This window comes from Helianthus annuus, chromosome 14 (assembly GCF_002127325.2).
Source record: "Helianthus annuus cultivar XRQ/B chromosome 14, HanXRQr2.0-SUNRISE, whole genome shotgun sequence".
NCBI classification, from domain to species: Eukaryota; Viridiplantae; Streptophyta; class Magnoliopsida; order Asterales; family Asteraceae; genus Helianthus; species Helianthus annuus.
In genome coordinates, this window is record NC_035446.2 from 152,526,680 (window position 1) to 152,541,973 (window position 15,294).

The 15,294-nt window shown below is 36.3% G+C and overlaps 1 long non-coding RNA gene across 1 annotated transcript; it reads left to right on the plus strand.

Moving 5' to 3' along the window:
• Positions 1-11,399: 11,399 nt before the first annotated feature.
• LOC110906109 lies at positions 11,400-14,236 on the plus strand. Its single transcript, XR_002573669.2, has 3 exons — positions 11,400-11,515; positions 12,750-12,834; positions 14,059-14,236. It is a non-coding gene; the product is annotated as an uncharacterized LOC110906109 (long non-coding RNA).
• The last annotated feature ends 1,058 nt before the right edge of the window (positions 14,237-15,294 follow it).

Sequence of the window (15,294 nt, forward strand, 5' to 3'; positions counted from 1 at the left end):
TGGTTATAGGTGGCGGTGGTGGGTGTCGGCGGCGGCGAAGGGTGGTGGTGGTGGCGGCGAGTGGCGGTGTGGCGGCGGCGACGAGTGGTGATAGTGGCAAGGTGGTCGTTGGTGGTAGGTGGGAGCAGAGGTGGCGGTTGGTGGCGGCAGCTGGTGGTGGCGGTGGTGGTGGCGTCGACGATGGTTGTGGGCGGCGGCGGCGAGTGTCGTTACCGGTTGGTCGCAGCTGTGGGTGATAACGGTGGCGAGTGGGTGGCGGCGGCAGCGGTGGCTGTCGGGGTCAGGTAGTGGCGGGTGGCGGCGATGGCGTCGGTGGTGGGTGGTGGTGGTGGGTTGTGGCGAAGGTGGTGGGTTGTGGTGTTGTTGATGAATGGTGCAAGGGGGGATGGAATGGAAAAAAAACATGGGGGGTGGAAGGAATGATTTTGAGGGAATGGAATGCATTTTGGAATGGATGATTCCATTCCATTGACCAACCAAACACGTTTTTCTTCATTCCCTCGTAATCATCCATTCCATTCCACCCCTCATTCCTGCATACCAAACACTACCTAAGATTAAAGTTCTGTAAATAAAACTATGAGTTAAATGCCCGGATAGTCCCTGTGGTTTGTCCTTTTTTATCTTTAGTCCCTAACTTTCTAAAATTACAGCTGTAGTCCCCAACTTTTCAATTTTCGTTCTCGGATAGTCCCTGTGCCTAACATTAGTTAGTTTTCTCAGTTAATAGGGTGTGAAATAAGTTGTACTCGGATACAGAGTTTCCGATTGAAAACCGTTTTTCGTGTTTAAAAGACTCGCGTTTTTCGTCACTATGAACAACGGGTCGTATGACAAGCTGATTTACACTATTGGGAGTGTGTTTGTATAACATCATGACATTATCCGTTTAAAATGATAGTTACTCTGCTCAGGGGATTTTGTTAATCGGTACGCATTTTTTAGTTACGTAATTGGTTGATCAGATCTTGCCCAGTTGTTAAAGCCAGTATTTGGGCCTTAAGTAGTGATATGGAGTTATCAGATTCTCAACCTGATAAACAAGTGAATTATAATCATCCACACGAAGAATTCTATATACACAAGTTGTAATAAAGAAGTCCATTTCTAATAATATGTGTGTGATTCAATCTTGTTTCACATTTGAAAAAAGGCTAATAAAAAACCAACCAATTCACCTTAGGCACAATCTGATTATTTTGTCGGGTGCCTTAAGGTTTCTTGTATGTATACACATCGTTGCTTCCAACTTATTACGGAGCCTCTTTCTTGTTTATTTGAAAATAAAATAAAAATAATTTTGGTCAAGAGTAATACATGACAGGGTCTAAAAACAGCTATCATCGAAGGTGATGTTATAGGCGGAACATGTGTAAACAGAGGCTGTGTTCCTTCTAAAGCTCTTCTCGCTGTTAGTGGCCGCATGAGAGAACTCCAAGATGAACATCACATGAAAGCTTTAGGAAAACAGGTGATCCAACTTCTTTAAATCCCTTTTCTCTCCGATACTTTAAGTTGTTCAAATGTAATAACTTTTATACAACGGAGATACGATGTCGAATTCGTTGTTCACAGTGACGAAAAACGTGAGTCTTTTAAACACGAAAAACGTCGAATCCGTACACACAGAGGTGGTGTTCTGTTTACGATGATAAGCGGCAGTGTGTGGCGGAGATTAGATTTTTATTTTTTTTATTTATTAAATGCCCGGATAATTTCTGTGGTTTGCCCTTTTTAAGGAAAGGGTATTTTTGTCATTTCACACTCTCTTAACTGAGAAAACTAACTGATGTTGGGCACAGGGACTATCCGAGAACGAAAATTGAAAAGTTGGGGACTATAACTGTAATTTTAGAAAGTTAGGGACTAAAGATGAAAAAATGACAAACCACAGGGACCATCCGAGCATTTAACTCTAAAATTATAAAAATAACATTTTTGTAACGGAAATTTACGAGTTTAACTGCCAATTTCTTTTTTCAAATATATCTTTGAATTTAGCGGTCCCTAAAAAGCAAGTGACAAGCTCTAGCCGGCACCGGAAAACATGCTCTATACCGCTGGCATTTTGGCCAAAAAAATGCAGGCTCTGCCGACAATGGCATAGCTTGAGATTTTCGACCGAAAGGTCGAAAACGTATATACCTAAAAAATTATAAAATCGGGGGGTCGAAAACGTATATACCTAAAAAATTCTATACGAAAACTACATACCGCCCCCCCCGGGCCCCTTCTACCATGCGCCCCTGTTTGCCGACATCGCTTTCACCGAAAATAAAGGCTTAGGAGACATTTTTACTGACACCATGGGCTAAGCCAATAAAACAGCAGGATAAGCTACTAAAAGTGTAGGCTAAATCCTAGCCGTCTCGATCGACGAAACTGATATAAAAGCTTCTAATCATCGGAAATGAGTCTGGCTACTTTGGTGATTTTTGCTTTTCCTAAGTGAGTCATATTTGTGTAATCTATTTTGTTGCATATCATTACCAAGAGGATCAAATTGTTATGAGCTAAATATATTTCTAATATTTAAAGTAAATTACTTAACCTTCAAATAATAAAATCCAAATCAAAATGAGAACGATTAACTTACTAGCTAGTTTGTTACCGCAGCAATAATGTTAACTGATTATCAATTTTGTTGCATCTTGAGGCTTAAACTAATAAATCATAATCTTGATAGAGTCTTTAACATCTACCTTGTTAATGGTTATGGTTCAACTAGCAAGAATGTTCTGTCAATAAAGCCGGCCCACTTTAAATGACTAACAAATAGTCTTTCTAGGCCCAAACTAAATCACGAAGCCCACTAGCCTATATATTATTTACCAAGTCATGGACGGATTATCATGACACAAAAAAATTTTAACGGCAAATTTCTTTTATTCATATCGTTGTGGGAGTTGAACCTAAGACCTCTTCTTCTAAGATGTTTAAAGGTTTTGCCTTTGCCAATTAACAACATCGCCAATAGGGGCTTACGGTCGTGTCTCCTTCTCTCCTTTACTTGACGGTGCCCGCCTCTACACGGATGGACACCAATGTATTTCTCCCCGTTCCATTCTCCCCCGCCCCCTCAAAATCCCTTACAATGCCACACATACGCACCAATGACCACTCCTTTTGCTCTCTAAATCAACCACCAGTGGGGTCACGTTAGTAATGTACAACTCCAAATGGCTGTTGAAGATGCTTTAAGTAAATTTACTTGTACATAAGAAAAACATATAGAAGACTTGGAAGTAAGATTTGAAGAATCTTTGTGATCACCCATAACCTAGTCTATAATGGGTTTTCCTATGAGAGAAGGCCTTTTTTGTCAAACAAATTGTTTGTTTTATATTATCAAGTTGGGGACAGCTTAATACTTTTAGGGCAATGTTTTTTTGTCTTCTTTCTTATCATAATCCAGTTTTATGGGGCCATTTAATTATTGAATTTTTTGTATATAGAGAGGATTAATTGTTTAGACTAATTTTGTTCATTTTTTACTACAAAAAGTGGTCGTCTTGGACCACGAATACGAGGACATTGTGTTGTTCTAAAGCCAATTACTTTGCATTTACGTTTACATAATTTGCTCAACAATTATAATTTAGGACCCTTGCACAAAATTCGGGTGAATGGAGCACTCCCATGATGGGTTTGTGTGATCATGTTATCACGGTGATCACGATGTGATAGGGTTTTTATTTGGTCACCATCGCGGCTAGATGGGAGAAAAAAGTGGAGAAGAATTATGGGGGAATTTCTTGAAAAGTGTCAAGTGATAAGATGACATAACACCCCAATCCATTTGATCAATGGAACCACTAAAAAATGAAGATGAGGTGACATAGCTTGATTGATTGATACCAAGTGATCGATCATGTGATGGTTTTGGAGAGTGTCCCGTCTACACTTATTGATAAGTGGCGATGAAAACTAACGGGTCAAAGGATATGTAGAATTAACAAAATATCTAAAACTGGTAGATTTTCTATCTAGAAAAGAATGGCTTTCTTTAGATGGTACATTTCAATTTTCATGTACTACTTGAATATTTGATGCATCGAGATTGTTATTCTACTTTAGTACGTTATCTTCTAAATACATAAACCAAGAACCAAAAGACGTATTTCTCAATGTTAAACTTCTCTAATTTCTAACTTTTAACAATTTATGGAACGCCTTAACGAAAAAAATGTAGGTTTGAAATGCTAGATTTTTGCTACAGTTCATATTGTGAATTTGTATCAACAATTTATTATTTTTCTATCTTTAATTGAATTTTAAAATTGTATCATATATCTTTTTGAGGTTCTTTCATTGTGCATATTTTATGATGAATCAAATCCTTATATCATTAGTATCACTTAGGCACTTAGCATAACTTTAAACATCACCTAAACATCTTTCTAGATATCTTAATACTATTCCATGTAAAGATGGTTTTCTCGTAAAACCCTAGGCAAATTAAATTACTACACATCTCGTCTTAATACTATTCCTAGTGTCACTGTCACATAGGCTATAGATTTAACTAGCTCACCATTTAACTATCACGTTATGATCTAACTAAAAATTTAAAACCAAAAGGATAAAATAAAAGATAAAATTTGATGATATATTTAGGTTTCATAGACCCACCCCTCTTCTCTCTAGCACCCGTTAAACGTGTGGCACCCCATTTTAACGCCCTTGTGGCATGTTGAAGGGAGCTAAATGCCCACATGGACAGGGGCGTTAGTTCACAATGTTCTGTCTTACTTTAATCATCTATAGCTCAATAACCTTTTTTAATCACTTCATATAAACCTTAATAGCTAAAATTCGTATGTGGTAATTCCCAATTCGTCTTATTAAGTTAGAATTGGAATTGATTGTGTTAAGCATTCACAAATGGTCGTATTATAACATTACTAAAACTTAAATTCATTAGAAACCATAAAGGTACTTTAAATGAATAGCAAACACACCCCCAAAAATCCATCTAATGTCACTTTTTAGGACTTGAATACATACCATTTTGGCGGTGAATTAGTGATAAACACCTGATGTCACTAAGCTATGAGGCCATCGACAACTATATGTAAGTACGTTGCCAACAAAATACGAAGAAGAAAGAAATAGTATATTTGCAAAATACACAACTTTTATAAAATTATTGCAGTTTATGTGCTAATTTTTTTAGTTTTTGATCATTATTGTGATTTTTTCTCCCTATACAAAATCACCCTAGACTCACTTTTACAGACATATTTGTATGCATGTATACTAGTCGTAATCCTACTTTTACCTACTCCAAAGTTATCTTTTGAAGTCAAGATTATATCGTTAAAGACACACTTGTTCGACCTTCCCAAACAAACCCCTTTTAACCATCTTTTTTAATTCTTTAACAACGTACCAATTACTACACTTGGGTGATTGGTCATGTATTTATTGGCTTACACTATCCATTTTCACAAATTTTCTAGAAATTTCACTAAAATAATCTTGATTATGGAGATTAGGTGGGTGGGATGGCTGCTAGTTTGATGCATAATATATTATAAACCTCTACTGTAATTTGTAAAAATATATCTTTTTAGGCAACTAAGCTATGTGCGTACGTAAAATAAACTGGTACACGAATTTAATATTGGCATCCTTGGACGACACGTTTCCTTTTCCTTTGGTAACAATAATTGAACATGTAATTATGAGTTATGGCTAAAATATGAAATTTTAATGTCTTTATTATATTCTGTGTACTATTAGATTTTTTAAAGAAGTAACAAAGAAGACATGCATTAAAGAACATTTAAAGTACCTACAAAGTTATTAAATATAGAGTGTCGTATTATTTTGATTATTATGACGATACTTTAATGTGTTTAAGAGTTTAGACAATAACTGAGCTTCATTAATTACTATTTCAGTTCTTTTCATGACTTCCTCATACATTAAAATTTACATACAAAAAAAAAATATTTTTTTAAAGGCAAACAGATATTTATTCATCTTGGACTAACAATTGTCACACCAAAATACAAATCAAAGTTTAAACCGAAATTACAAACCCATACAAGATATGTCCATGTTACACCATTGTTCCTACGATACCCTATGCCCCTTTCGCTCGGTTCCTAAACCAAAGAAAGCCCAGTTGACGAATTCCCTACTTCACACCTTTTACATGTGCCTCCTTCCGGTTGTAAACCATTCTATTCTGGCACCTCCATGTACCCCATAAGGTCACCAAAACCATGAGTGTATGAGCTTCTTCCATTTTCGGGACCCTCATGCGTGATAGTGATATTCCAGAACATCTTTGATAGTGAAGACAAAGAACCTGTGACATTTAGTGTTGGTACGGATGAGCATGGTACCCGTTCGGTATTAAACCGGTACCGAACATACCAGTTCGGTACCGGTACTGATAGGTGTTTTACCCGTAAATACCGGTACCGAAAAACGAAAAAAATGGGTACCGGTACCGAATATACCCAGTACCAAATACTCATCCATAACATTTAGACATTTAGTCCACTGTGCGAAAAAATCCCACATAAATAAATCAAGAGGAACCCTCATGTTTATTGCTTTGGTATCATCATTTACCATAAATGTATATGATTATTTCTCTCTTTTTTTTTACTTTACGAACATTCAGTTGGTTTTTGAGTTGTCATTTTGTCGTGTGTAAAACGATCCACGTCACAAGTATTCTTTACCTGATATATTGATTAAATAAAAAAATTGGGATGAATTTTACATCCTAAAGCATAGATACACTTTGATTCAATTTTTAGTCCCGCCGCAACGCAAGGGTTACCTACTAGCATTATTTAAATTATGAGTTATAAATTAATATATCTAAATTAAGTAATTTTTAAATTAAAAAAATAATTAGTTAATGATGATGGGGCTCCATCCCACACCCTGCAAGTTAAAAGGGGCTTGATAAGGCCCCCTGGCTGACGTGGATCCTAGGTGGCGCTGATATGTCCTGATAAAGCCCCTAGAAGCTCCATCCCACACCTTGTAGCCTGACAATGTCTAGTCTGAAAACTCATGATGTTTCATAAAAAAGAAAAAAAGAGTTATTCATAATTGTTAGACAATCTAAAACTAAAAGGCATGTTTAGATTCATAATTACATTTTTATTTTATTTTGAGAAACCTTCAACCTTGTGGATAAGGGGACCGCCTGTGACAAATTATAATGATTTTTTTATGAGTTCATGGCTTTAATAAATTTAAAACCATTAGTCTCGTTCAATTTAAAAGGGTTCTATTATATTCACTGTTTACGTGCAAAATTTTGGTCAAGGAAGTCTCTCTCTCTTCTTTTTTTTTTTTTAAATTACAATTACAGTATACTCCTACTTCTAAACTACACTCTATATGTATAACATATGCTCAACATAGAACTTGCGACCTCCCCATAAATATTGCTTTTAGAGGCTTTATCTACGCCATTAGACCCCGAAAAAAGTCTCTTTAAACGCATTTTCTAGCACTCTATCTTACTCATCAATGTGAGATAAGATAAGACAAGACAAGACGCGCGTTTTATATACCTTTTATTGGGGTGGAAGATTATACCGTATTTTACACAAATGATCCCTGTAATTTGGCCTAAATTATGATTTAATTCATCTGGTTTAAAAGTTATTGCTTTAATCTCTAATCAACGTTTTCTCTTTAATTTATGGTGCAAAAAGTTAACAGAGTTACTTTCAGACATAATTTTTAAGGTAGAGGGATGAAATCCATATCATACGAATTTGCATATGAAAATAGAAAAAAAAATTAACTATTGATGTTTTCTCCTTTGTTTCACCAATAGTTTAGTGTTTTTAAATTAATATTACCATGCGAACCTACTATATATGCATTCCTGTTACAACTTTTTAAGTTGAGTTTTTAAATCCTTAAAGGAGTATATTTGACAACCATATCATGGTATATTGTTTATTATTTTTTTTACAACTTTTTAAGTTGAGTTTTTAAATCCTTAAAGTATATTTGACAAGCATATCATGGTATATTGTTTATTATTTTTTTAAATAATGAATATGTGAATATCATATTTGACAATATGCTACATCACCAAACTTTGAGACACAAAATCACCAAACTTTGAGACACCAAAACCATAATTTGGTTTTGCATGTTTTCTTATTGTACGTTGTCCTTATGCTAGTTTAAGTAGACAAACCCAATTATTTTATATCATTATCAAGTGAATCCTATGGTCTTACACGCTTATTTTAAATTCACAAGTCTCTTTTCTCGAAAAAACAAAACAATAATGTATAATACGATTTAAATTAAGCATGAAAATATATGGGAGATAGAAGAGGGGTTTTTGAGTTAACCTAAATATGTTAGATTAAAATAAAATATTAAAAAAATGTTTTAGCTTTTTTTTTGAACGGCAACTTTTATTACGAAAAACAAGCAGCTAGCAAGGAGCTAGAGCAAAACAACAAACGAAAAAAATATTACAAAGCTACATTACACCACTCCTTCCACTCTAAATGCTTGTTCGACGAGCGATTTTTAATCCAAAGATACCCCAACGCCTTGATGTCTTCTTTGATTCTTGTAATGTTTACTATCTTATTCTTGAAAACATACTCATTCCGCGCCCGCCAAATACACCAGGCAGCAATGAGAACTATCGCTTGAATGCCCTTTCTTCTCTTTTTATCTATCTTCAAATGGCTATGAAGAGTTAAAAGATCCCGAACCGAAAATACATAAATGCTCGGAATGTTGCACCACTCGCTAATGAATTGCCAAATCACCATGGCTAAGAAGCATGATGAAAATAAGTGGTCACTATTCTCCTCCGCTTCCCCGCAGATTCGACATGTAACCGATCCCACATTCATATTTCTTTTATTCAAAGCCATCAACGTGGGTATTTTATCCTTTTCCGCTTTCCACATAAACATGTTTATTTTCTTCGGCACCCAATTGTTCCATTTCCACGTGAACGACGTCGTTCCCTGTTTAGCATCAAACATAACTTTCTTCATCGAAGCCACCGTATAATTGCCCGTATCGTCCCCCATCCATTTCCAACTATCCGCTTTATTCACAATTTTCACCTTCTCCAACTAAAAAAATGTTTTAGCTTTCATCCATCTAGAAAAAGCCAAAACACCAAACTTTTGCACGGCTAGAGATACACATCACGAACCTAGTAACCTCGAGATGAGCTTGAATGATGCATGTTGCAGAAACCAAAGGTATTTTGTTGTTTGATTCTTAGGGTTGACTTCTTTGATAGTAAAGATTTAACGTTTGTAAACCAAAACCAAAACTAAAATATTAAAACCGAACCAATCTACTATGGTTTGATTTTATGGTTTAGACCAGACGTAATGGCATGGAAGGGATGGCACGAGGCTTCAACCACGGCGACATACCATCCCTTTCTATGGCGTGGTGTTGGTGGCGTTGGTTTTTTACCCGACATGGAGGGGTGGATGGTGATGAGGTGGGTGGTCTTAATTGGGTGGTGCTTATTTTATTATTATTTTTAAACAGAGAATAAATAAAAAAAATGATCGTCACGTGTCGCTCCACGCCTCTCTTCCATGCCCCTTTCGTCCTGTGTTTTTTTGGGCTTGAAAGGGAAATCCTTCTCTGTTGACGCTGCCACGTTTACTGAAACTTCTAAACATATCAAAAATTATATTAGCGTGAGTTGGATTGAACCAGAACTTATAAAACAATATAACATTGTAACATATTATTTGACATGTACCAATCTTTAAAGGAAATTTAAGTTTTAGTAAATAATTTTTGAGTTAAATGCCATTTTAGTCCCTCTGGTTTGGGCCATTTTGTCAGTTTAGTCCAAAGGTTTCATTTTTAACCTGTGGGTCCAAAAAGGTTTCACAGTTACCATTTTAGTCCACTGGGTTAACTTCATCCATTTTTTCCGTTAACGAGAAGGCCAATTCGGTCATTTTATATGGCTGAATTGCCCTTTTAGTTAACAGAATTACGTACAAAATGATCGAATTGGCCTTCTCGTTAACAGAAAAAATGGATGAAGTTAACCAAGTGGACTAAAATGGCAACTGTGAAACCTTTTTGGACCCACATGTTAAAAATGAAACATCTGGACTAAACTGACAAAATGACCCAAACTGCAAGGACTAAAATGACATTTAAATCATAATTTTTCTTACACAACTTACACGAAACTTGTGTAGCTTTGTAATATTGCAAGATATTATTGGTTTTATTATATTACTAGCATTAACTAAACATCTCGGTCGTTCGGCGTTTTAAATCAAACCTATCACTCCATTTCAGAGGTGAAGAACACCGGTTTAAAAAATAAAAAATAATTTTTTTTTTGAAAAGAGAACTTTTTTAAAAACACACCTTCGACCCAAAAGGGTAAAAGGCCAAACAACACAAGCACCCCCGACCCAAACGGGCAAAGGGCAACAAATTACAACATATACATAGGGTATTTACACCAATCACCCAAACTAATATAATTACAAGATGTTCTATTTTTATACCAAGAAAACCCTCTCGACTTGATCTCCCTAACAATCTCCTGCGTACTTCGTCTGATATCTTTGAACACTAACTCGTTCCTCCCTTTCCATAGACACCAACATGAAATTATAATCAAACCTTGAATGATATTTTAGCCTTTTTTCCAACTTGCGAATGACTGTGCAATTCCAAAATGTCTTTGAAGTCGAAAAAAATATCGGGGGAATTTTACACCACCCACTTATCTCCGACCAAACCCGACTCGCCACCTCGCAAGCGGTAAAAAGGTGTTCCACCGTTTCCTCAAATTCGTTGCAAAAAGGGCACATAGCAGAACCAATGTCCACATTCCTTCTTCTTAAATTCACTCTCGTAGCAAGTCTATCCAAGTTTCCTCTCCAAGCCACAATGTTGCATTTGATAGGGATCCACTTACACCAATCAAAATTAGGAAGCTGAATATTTCCCCTTTCGTCGACTAAAGCCTTTTTAACCACCTTAACAGAGAAGCCGTCTTGGTTGTCTTCAATCCAAACCCATCTATCCTTAGAGTTGCTAAGAGACACACTATCAAGGGTCTCTCTACAATCCTGCCATTCCTTTAACTCCACCTCCGTCTCTGGCAGTCTAGACCAATTCCATGTGAATCTGTAACACCCCAAAAGCTGAATGTTTATAATCGTTAAGCGTTCTCGTATGGTACATCAAGAAATGAATGACTAGGTTATTTAACCAAGTTAACAAAATGGCAAAAACAATTAAAGGAATGAAAGTTATGCCCATTTATAATTAATGACAACTTGAGGGGCTAAAGTGGGTTAAATTGAAAGTTGAATTAATAAAAAAAATGTCATTCACAAACACACACACACGATCGTGTGTTCTAGAGAGAGCAGGAGCTCTCATGAAGCCAAAACCCTAACTTCATCTAATCCATCAAATTGGAAGGGTAAACGAAGCTAATTCAGAACCGAACACGAATTTGTGATCACCTATACGAGGGGATCATAAGGTATGTCTTAAATTCTAGTTTGGTGATTATCCACGAAGTGGGTTATGTTGTAAATCGGGAATTGGAATGAAATTAAGCATGAGGATATGTTAGAATCATAATATAGAACATGGGTTATGCATTATTTAGGTTAATTTGATGTTTAAAGGTGAAACCCATTAGTTATGGTGAGAATGATGAGTTGAATCATCATCCATGTCTAATTCTTGTTGCATGTTGATTGTACTATGTGGATATGATGAATTCTTGTTAAATGAATTGAAAGAAATATGGTGTTGATATTCTTGATGTTATGTATGAATGACAAATACTAATTAGTAAGAGGATTGGATGAACTATGTATGAGATTAGAAGAATATGCATAAAGTAGTTGTACATTGTGCATTAAAAGGTGTACGCACACCAAGTGTTTGATGAAATGCCTAGTATAACCTAGCATGTGAAATTAAACGTTAAATAACGGATGAACATGGGTAGAGTTTGATAATAACATGATTGATGATAATTAAACATGAGAAGATACATTGAAGAAGGATTTAGTAAGATGAGATAGTTGATAGTATGATTTGGGTTGAATTATGCATTAAGAGTTGCACTCTATGCTTGAATGATGAGGTGCATATCATGTGTTGGACTAGTGACTAAATGGTGATTTTGGATATGGATATGCACTAAATGGTTAGTTTGTGGACTTACTAGTAAAGAACAATGTCGAGATTATATCAAATTCTAGCTTTGAATATGGTTATTAACTATAGAATCATGAATATGTTAGTATGTGTTGAATTGACGATACGTGTGTATATATGTAATTTGTTGGTCATGTACTTATGTATGTGTGTGTGTGTGTCCTACACCATGATTATGAAATGTAAATGGTATCATTGGTATGGTCGACTAGGTTTAGATGAGTATATGATCATATGATAAAAGTATGTAAGTAAGATGGTTGACTTTCTGAAAGTCAACAATGTATGAATAGCACGATTAGGTCTTTGGATGCACTTACATGGGTAGAGAGATCACGGGATACAAGTTAGATTATTTAATGTGCTATACATGATGGTGAATGAAATTAGCATGGATTAGAATAAGTAAAATTGCTAATGCGAGTCTTATGCATGCTAATAGTTATTTAACGAAAGTCAAGCAACCGTTTGGGTTGTAATTGAATGCTAGTGTTGATGAATATATGTAATAACAATGTTTTAAATATGATGGCATGAATGGGTAGGAGTTTTCACTAGCATGGACCAAAGAATGGAAGACTAACGGGTCAAGCGGAGGCGAGGAAGCAATCATGAACACTAATGCTTAAGGTAAGTGACTCCCCACTCACTTCGTAGTATACATAAGAATTTTATTGTTTTTGAAGGAGGGGAAATTATGTATGATATACAATAAATGAAGGTATTAGATAAGTAATGATCTAGATAGTCGAAGATAGTTTGTGGGACCAAACGGGTCGAATAAATAAGTATGAGCGAGGAATTGGTAATAAAATATGTAATGATTAAGGACCCGGGCAAGGGTTCTTAGGCTAATACGTAAGGAATTGTTTTACGGATGTTTAGGAACAAGTTTCAAGTGAAACGGATGCAAAACGAACAAGTTATGCGAATTTTAGTGTGAAAATGGGGTGCTGATCTGGCCACCACCGTAGCTTACGGTGCCACCGTAAGCTACGGTGGGAGCTGGAACCTTATTTCTGCCGTAAGGCAGTTTAAAGCTGCCGTAGGGTTTTGGGGGCCACCGTAAGCTACGGCAGCCACCGTAGCTTACGGTGGAGGGCTGATGCAAATGTGTAGTTTATGAAGTTCCTTGTTTTTCCTTCGATTTCGGACCCCGTGAACCCATTCCAAGCATCGTTAAGCATTTATAATGTTCCTCAACCCTACCAAACGGTTATGTAAGTTAGGGGTGAGTATGGAACTCCTTCTTAAGACCCGAAACATACCCAAATGACATTTAAATCGCGTTTATGATAGGAGAGTAAGGTAGGGATGTGGGAGCGAGTATGTGGGGCAATGAACTAAGTATTGGATATGCATGTATAGATTTAACTTTATTCCAATACGTTTAACAAATAAATAAGCAGGAATAAGAGTGAGTATGAATACGAAGGTTTGTATTTATGATACGACAGTAATTCATGGGGAATTAGGTAAGTGGTATGTACGAGTTAATAAGTATGGATGAATGTATTTATGTATTTATGTAAGCATATGTACGTGTGAGTGAGGGTATACACATGAGTAGCTATGATTCGTTTTATGTATGCATGCAAGTGTGTATGTACATCTGTATGCCAGTAGGTAAGTTCGTATGCTCGTATGTCTTCAATACGATTGAGTATTGACGTTAATGACAGTGTATCTTGAGAATGTAGAATAATGCAGGTAGAATGTTGAAGTCTCACAAGGGAGTGGATACTCAGACGGAAATACCTAAATGCAAAGGATTACGGAATGGAAAGTGAAAGTGTATGATTATTGTTATATTCATAATGTGTACTAACGTTTGAAATTGTATGGTAAGTGTAGGTTGTACGAGTCCCGAAGGATTACCGAGGCGTGGAGATCGAAGACCGAGTCACAAGTTAGATTGTACGGGAATGCTTGGATAGCTAATTTAGTAAACACAGTTTATGTTTTTATTTTGTAAATGGGTTCGATTGTTGTATTCATTGTAAATGTGTCACCTTAAGAATGAACTTCAAGTATCTTAAGACATTCATAATGAAAGAAATTTTATGGTACGTATTTTCCGCTGCGTCTTTTCAGTTAAAGCGTGTTAGGGTGTTACAGAATCCATCGTTTCTTCTGTTCCTCCCCATTCTATCCGCAACCCTGCAAGTTTTAAACAATTCCAACCCAAACAAGTGTGGCCACCTTTCCATAAAAGGCTTTTCTCCCTCCCATGTATCAATCCAGAATCTAATATCCTCCCCGTTCCCAATTTTACCCAATACTAAATGGTTTAAACCATTGCCTTTAATTTTAAGATGAGAAGCCGACTTCACTATATTTTTCCAACACCCTCCCACATTACCCTTGAGAGGAAGAAAACTCCTCTGCTTTAAATTACCATGACATGCATCAACCACTTTCTTCCATAAGTTTTGATTTTCGACCCTGTACCTCCAGCCCCATTTGATCAAAAGGGTCTCATTAACCTCTTTAAGGCGATTGATACCCAACCCCCTTTAGATTTTGGCCACGTTACCCAATCCCAAGCCACCCAATTCATTTTATTATAATTATTAGAACCTCCCAATAAAAATTTTCTCATTTTCGCTTCCAACACCTTAACAACCCCAGCCGGAACTTTATATAGAGATAAGTAATATATCGGGAGACTTTCCAACACTGCGTTAATCAGGGTAAGTCTCCCCCTATCGAAATAGCTTTAGCTTTCCAAACCGACAACCTTTTATCAAAAACCTCCATGATCGGAGCCCAGTTATTTATTCTATTCATATTAGCCCCCACCATAATCCCCAAGTATGTTAGAGGAATATTATCCGTGTTACAACCCACCACCTTAGCCATATCATTAATCTCGCCAGCTTCCACCCCCATCCCAAATAAATTAGATTTATGTAAATTAATTTTTTAAACCCGAACATAGATAAAAGATCCTCAAACATCTCGCAACACTCAACACATTTTCCTTGTGCCATTCCCCCAACAAGAGGGCGTCATCCGCATAAAAAAAAATGAGAGATTTTTGGATAAATCACCTATAAAACCAAATTGATTAATTGGTTTCACCAACTA